We start from the raw sequence: 6137 nt of genomic DNA on the forward strand, positions 1-6137 counted from the left end.
GTAACATGAAGAACTTCCTCATGCCAAGAGATCGTGCCTTTACATCCTATGGTTTCTTCATCTCTCCATCAAAAATAGGTGGCTTTGCTGTCTTAAACTCATATGTCAAGTATTTCATATCACTCCTCCTATAAGGATTATAATGATGATGATCATAGCACTTGTCTAAATCAGAACTAAAATAGTACTTGTGTCTACCCTTTTTCCTATCTGGAGTGTCTAATAGTATGCCATCTCTGACTATGTCATCTCTATCTGACCCATGACCACCATGTGACCTACTACCATATTCCCCACTATTTCCATCCTCCTGCTCATAGTTGATTCTATGTGGTCCCTGTCACTGCAAATCTAACAAACCCTAAAGTATCACTGCATTTTCCTCTTCTTGTTTCTCTTGTGCCTACATGATTCTCTCATTATCTATCTTACAACTCCTTATTTCTTCCTTTAAGGTTCCCAATGTATTTTCCAAATTGGAAGAGTTCCCAACACCATATTGTTCAGTTGATTCATAGGGAAAGTCTTTGTAGTTTACCATATTTCTAGCCATTTGATATTTCTTCCTGCGAGGTATATCATGTTAGCTAAATCAAATCACAATAAACCAACATACTTTAGCATATCTCGGGGAGGATGTCTTGTTTGCAAGATCAATAAATCAACGTGATACATGTATAACATAAACATGAAATCATATAAAAACATAACACATAAGCATATAACCATGTAACCATAATTTTAGCTAGGGTTAAGTCATCAATGCATGAAATTACCAACAACTCATACCATGACCTCATGCATGAAAACAACCACTACATCATTCTACACTTGACCACTTGCAAACATTAACATGCATAAGCAATGTGTAACCAACTATATACATGCATAAACACATGTAATCAAGCATAAACAAACAATACTTGTTACCAAACTTACAAGAATGATACATGTAACCAAGCATACAAGAATATAACCAAGCATACCAAAATGTAATCAAGCATGCAAAATGATACATGTAAGCGACCTATAACAACATTTAACCCATCATACATTCACGATGATGTAGTCCACAATGACAACATCAACTTCCACATGACCACATTACTACACCATTATCAACATCATGCAAATGCAATAAGCACATTGAATGAAAACATAAGAGACACACATGAAACTGACATGAATGCATGACCAACACACAACCCATCTATTATGAGGGGTGAACCATTGTTAACATTGACAACTAGGGACAAACTCCATGTGCGTCATCTTATTTATGGCAGCTGATATTTTTCTTGGATCCCTCTCATCGAGAGGTGTAGGATTGATCTAAAGATCATCCGATTCCGATAAGTATTTATGAAGATATGAATTTATTTTGATTATCGACAAATTTTCAAGTCGGCCAGCAACTTATCTTGGCTCATAAGCCCAACATTCATGTCTATTCAACCTCTACATTTTAGTATAAATAGAAGAGGACTTCAAGTCATTTGTCACACACACACACACTCTTGCGATCTCACTTCATCCTGTTTTGGGTTTGATGAAGATGAGAGCTAGAGGGAGTGCCCTAGGGTATGTGTTGCCCTAGATAACATGCCCAAGATCTAAATGTAGTCATGGGAGAATAAGCTCTACGTTGCTCAAAAGGCCGGAAAAGCTGGAATTGCTGGAAAAGCCAGAAAAGCCGGAACTACCGGAAAATCCAGAAAAGTTGGAACTACCAGAAAAGCCAGAAAATCAGGAAAAGCCTGAAAAGCCGAAATTCCTGGAGAAGCCAGAACTACCAGAAAAGCCAGAAAAGCCAGAATTGCCACAAAATCTGGAAAAGCTAGAACTGCCGAAAAAGCGAGAACTGTCAGAAAAGCTAGAACTGTCAGAATTGTCAGAAAAACCGGAAAATCCAGTAAAGCCGGTAAATCCGAAACTATCGGAAAAGCCAAAACTGTTGGAACTGCCGAAAAAGCCGAAACTACCTGAAACGCACGAAAAAACCGGAACTATTGGAAAATATGGAACTGTCGGAAAGCCGGAACTGCCGAAACTGCCAAGAATTGCTGGAACAGTTGGAGCATTTGTCTCCGAAGGAGGGAAGCATGCAATGGTTAGCTAAGTAACATTGGGACAATGGTATGGGACTTAGCAAAAAATACACCAAGCATGCAATGTTACAGCTAGCATGCAAGGGACAGCTAGCATGCAACAACAAGCATGCTAAGGACAACAAACAAGCAAGGTAGAAGCAACACATAGGTCAGGATGGCAACATGGTGCAACAATTGCACATAATGCAGTACAGTGATGGGTACAGTCATGATTAATGAAGTGTGATGAGATGTAGCATAGTGATGATGGGTACAACATGCTACAATGGAGTGAGGTGCAGCATGATGATGAAATGCAACACAACGATAGGTGAAGGATTCACCTTAGAGAATTAGTTGAAGCAGCATGACTTCAACTAATCTCGTGTATCATCTTCTTCGAGATGATCTATGCTCTTATCTAGATAAGTCAAAGTGTTGACTTCTATTGTAAACGTGCTATATCTCTCTCTCTCTCTGTTGAACTATTGAAGAACATATAATAAGAATTGATCAAGGGTTTCCCCACATTGGGGTTTGTCCCTGGCTAGCGCCACATCTTGTGTCCTCTTGTCTTGGCCTATATTCTGTGATTTATATTTATGTTCTATCTGTAGTTTACTTTAATGATGATGTGATTGCTAAACTGGAAAAGATATTGAGCTAACTGTGAAAATTGAAATAAATTGCTCTAGCATAGAACATACCTAAAATTAACATGGAGCTAGAGATGAGGTGAAGACAATGCCCAAGAAAGAGTGAAATAAAAATCACCAAAGACAGTTGAGAAAGGAAAAAAGGATCAGTGGATTCCTCATCCCTCTTCCGAGGGTGAAGTCGAGGTAGAGAATATTATCAGAATGGCGTAGCAGAAGTTTTTGATGGCCTACCTAAAGATCACTTCATTGGGAAGTTTGGATCAAAGGGTGGAAGGAAAGGCGGATGCCTTGGTTGCAATAAGTTTGGCCATTATGTGAAGGAGTGTCTGAATGGCAGAGACACATCTCTTGATGAAGATAACAATCATTCCAGGGACATATTCAATGATCAAAGGAATGATAGGTAATGTAGGTCATCAAGGAAATGGTCGACTCTTCAAAGAAAGCAAGGAACCCCAGCTATGAAGAATCAAATGTTGTTTCTAATAAGATAAAGAAGCATTATCTTGTATTGGCCCTCTCCTTCAGATTCTTTGGGAATCTCACTTATTGATTGTAGTGCTTCAAGGCACTTCATCGGATAGATGGGTGCACTCTCTAATTTGGTAGAGATGGAAACAATCATGGGATTATACTTGGAGCCTATGCGACCTATCTCGGAAAGGGTGTAGGGAATGTTATCACTCAATTGAATGAGGGTAACTCAATTCATTTACAGAATCACTTTTATGTACCTGATCGCAAGAAGAACTTGGTGTCCATTTCAGCAATGGAAGTCAAAGGTTTCATGGTGGCACTCATCGATGGAAAGGTGCGTGTTTGAAAATAGAATTTTCAAAGATGCTTTTGAGTTTAGGGTTGTATCAAGTTGCAGGAAGTCCACTGGGGACCATGTCTATTGACACATAGCACCGAAGGTTTGTGTTTCAGATGGTGACAGGGATGCCTGAATTCAAAAAGAGCATGAAAGTACATGTTTGAGATGTACCAAAGGAAAACCTTACAAGGGGACCATTACCCTCATGTAGCAGGTCCACAGGTTTGGAACAACTCGAGGAGTTTGAGATTCATGATTGGGAATCTCATGTATATAGGTGGAAGAAAGCCCTCTATGGCTTGAAGCAAAACTCCCCAGTCATAATATGAGAGGATTGATAACTGTCAGATGGAGCTAAGATTCACTAGGCGTGAAACCAATCCAAACCATTACTTGAAGGTTGTGGATGATATACCTCTCATACCGGCACCTTATGAGGACGACCTATTTATGACAGGTGCAAACCCTCTCATTTGCAGAAGTAAGAGGGATTTCGATTTCGAATGTGGAATGTAAACTGCAAGCCTATGACTACCTCGAATGTATTAACTTTCAAAAGTTATATGGTAGTGATGTCGAACCAGATTTGGGAAATGCCTCTGCGTTTCATAAACTCATTCACATTGATGTTCTTGGTGAACTTCCGTTTGGACATATGTTTTGCAGCTAGCATGGTGAGCTCATATTTGGTTGAGCCTCACTGGATTGGTGCCAAGAATCTTCTGAGATATCTTTGGGGCACAATCTCTCATGGATTGAGATACACTACTGGAAATATGAAACTGCATGATTATTTGAATGCTGAGTGGGTAGGCAGTGTGGAGGATCACTAGAGCACTTCTTAGTGTTGTTTCTCTTTGGATTTTGCTTCAATATCATCCATGAGTAGGAGGCAGAAATTAGTTGCTATAAGCACCAATGAGACCGAACACACAGCTACGAGTATGATCTCATGTGAAGCTGCATGGTTGTAGAAGCTCTTAAGTGAGCTATTTGTACACATAATGAATACCACTGTGATTCTCTGTGACAACCAGAGGTGGGATTCGATTACTAAGGAATCTCGTATTCGATGATTGCTCCAACATAAAGACATCAGATACTGCCTTATCTGGGATATGGTAAGTCGATGAGCGAGGAGCCTCCATCACATTGAGACTGATGTACAGGTTGTAGACATTTTTTGTCAAAGCCCTGGGGAAAGGTCAAATCTGTAACTTTCTCGAACAACTTGGAGTCATTAAGAGACCTTCATATAAGGGTCCTACATGTTGCATGCATTGAGCTCCGAGAGCTCTAGAGGGCTTGCGGTACAAACGGCAGCAACATACGACCACATGGCAACTCACCCTCCCCTGGTGGTGCGCTATGGAAAAGGATGATTCATTCTCCTGTGGACCAGGATGCTTTGTTCTCCGTGGCGACTGTGGAACAGGACGATTCATTCTCTTGTGGGCCAGGATGATTCATTCTTCGTGGCAACTGTGGAATAGGATGATTCGTTCTCTTGTGGGCCAGGATGATTCATTCTCCATGGTGACTGTGGAACAGGATGATTCGTTCTCCTATGGGTCAGGATGATTTGTTCTCCATGGCAACTGCAGAATAGGATGATTTGTTCTCATGTGGGCCAGGATGATTCGTTTTCCATGGCATCCATTGACAAGATGATTCGTTCTCCTATGGATAGGATGATTCATTCTCTTGTCAAGGCATCCTACCCATGTAGTCTCGGACTCATGGGAACTACCTATCATCTTATCAATGAGTAGGGGAATAAGGATAGGGACCATACTAGTTCTATCAATGGACGCATCATTGTATCTACCGTACTCCCTATGCTAGGATGACCTCCATTGATCTAGTATCAATGAAACTGATCTGGGATGAATATGAGTGGTTTGAGACACTCTCTTGTGATATTGATCTGGGATCAGTATGAGTGGTTTGAGACACTCTCTTGTGATATTGATCTAGGATCAATAAAACTGACTTTGGGCCAGTAGGAGTGATGTGACACACTCTCTTCAGATGAACCTAACTTTGGGTCAGTAGGAAATGGTATGAGACATTCTCGATCAATTCTTCCTCTTCATGGTTCAGTAGAGCAGAGCAGAGCAGTACAAGGCACTGATGGCAGAGAGAGTACAGTCAGACATATGGATCAACAGATGGAGTTCTCCCTAGTTGAGAGGGAGTGTTAAAATTGGCAACTAGGCCCAAACTCCATGTGGGTCATCTTATTCATGGCAGCTGATATTTTTCTTGGATCCCTCTCATTGAGAGGTGTAGGATTGATCTAAAGATCATCAGATTCCGATAAGTATTTATGAAGATATGAATTTATTTTGATCATGGACAAATTGTCAAGTCGGCCAGCAACATATGTAGGCTCAGAAGCCCAACATTCATGTCTATTCAACCTCTATGTTTTAGTATAAATGGAAGAGGACTTGAAGTCATTTGTCACAGACACACTCACTCTTGTGATCTCACTTCATCCTGTTTTGGGTTTGATGAAGATGAGAGATAGAGGGAGTGCCCTAGGGTATACGTTGCTCTAAATAACAT

Source organism: Pinus tabuliformis, chromosome Q (assembly GCF_031772625.1).
Source record: "Pinus tabuliformis cultivar Carrire ecotype Pingquan chromosome Q, CPIR1, whole genome shotgun sequence".
Taxonomy (NCBI): domain Eukaryota; kingdom Viridiplantae; phylum Streptophyta; class Pinopsida; order Pinales; family Pinaceae; genus Pinus; species Pinus tabuliformis.